The sequence below is a fragment of the Tenrec ecaudatus genome, chromosome 3 (assembly GCF_050624435.1).
Source record: "Tenrec ecaudatus isolate mTenEca1 chromosome 3, mTenEca1.hap1, whole genome shotgun sequence".
NCBI lineage: Eukaryota > Metazoa > Chordata > Mammalia > Afrosoricida > Tenrecidae > Tenrec > Tenrec ecaudatus.
The window spans coordinates 143,984,512-143,985,525 of record NC_134532.1 but is presented as its reverse complement, the minus strand read 5'-3'; the positions used below and the strand labels follow the sequence as shown (position 1 = coordinate 143,985,525).

Here is a 1,014-nt window from a genome sequence, read left to right as displayed (position 1 = left end):
CTGAGAGAAGGGGGTGGTGTCGGGACATAGTCCCTGCCCAGGCCTCCCGGTGGGGGGGGGGGGCAGTGGGGAGAGGCTTCTTCCTGAGTAGGCTGCTCACAGCCGTGGGCAGGACCCTGCCCAAGTCCCCACCGAATAAATGACACCCTGCAGTGACAGTGTCAGGTGGGTGGGCCCAGGCGGGCTTCTCAGTCTGGTGCGGGGACCATGGGCGTCAGAGGAGGCTCCGGGGGCTTCTCTTCCTGCAGGGGCGGCAGATCAGGCTCAGGCTCAGGAAGAGGTGGTCCCATCGCTGCTCTCAGGTTGGGTGCTCGCAGCCTTGTCTTGGGCGCTTGCCTCCGCCTGCCCTTCTGCTCCCTCGAGGGCCAGCTCGCCCATGTCTCCAGCCAGCTTCCGCACGCTCACGGCCTCAGAGTCTCCCTGGATGTTGGGCACGGCGTTCCGGCGGCCTGTCTGGTCACAGGAGATGAAGTCTGAGTAGGAGGACTCGACCTCCATCACGCCTGTCGCATCGCTCTCAGCCTCAGCCCCGCTTGGTGGTCCACGTGGAGGGAGGGCCATCATCATTTTAAAGACATTTTCTTTCTACTGGAGTCCTTGGTATCAGCTCCTTCCTTCTCCCACCCTCCCTCATGAACCCTTGATAATTTATAAATTATTATTATTTTTTATGTCTTACACTGACTGATGTCTCCCTTCACCCACTTTTCTGTTGTCCATCCCCCTGGGATGGGGTAATATATAGGTAATTGTGATCGGTTCCCCCTTTCTCCTCCCACTTTACCCTTACTCTCCTAGTATCGCTACTCTCATTATTAGTCCTTAGGGGTTTATCTTTCCTGAATCCCCTGTGTCTCCAGCTCTTATCTGTGCCCATGTATATGCTGTGTCTAGCCGGATTTGTAAGGTAGAATTGGGGTCATTATAGGGAGGGGAGAGCATTAAAGAACTAGAGGAAAGTTGTATGTTTCATCATTCCTACATTGCACCCTGGCTTGTCTCTTCCTTGTTAAC

The 1,014-nt window shown here is 55.3% G+C and overlaps 1 pseudogene; it reads right to left on the bottom strand.

The window, feature by feature from the left end:
• Positions 1 to 264: 264 nt before the first annotated feature.
• Positions 265 to 561, bottom strand: LOC142442377 (cAMP-dependent protein kinase inhibitor gamma pseudogene; annotated as a pseudogene).
• Between the last annotated feature and the right edge of the window lie 453 nt (positions 562 to 1,014).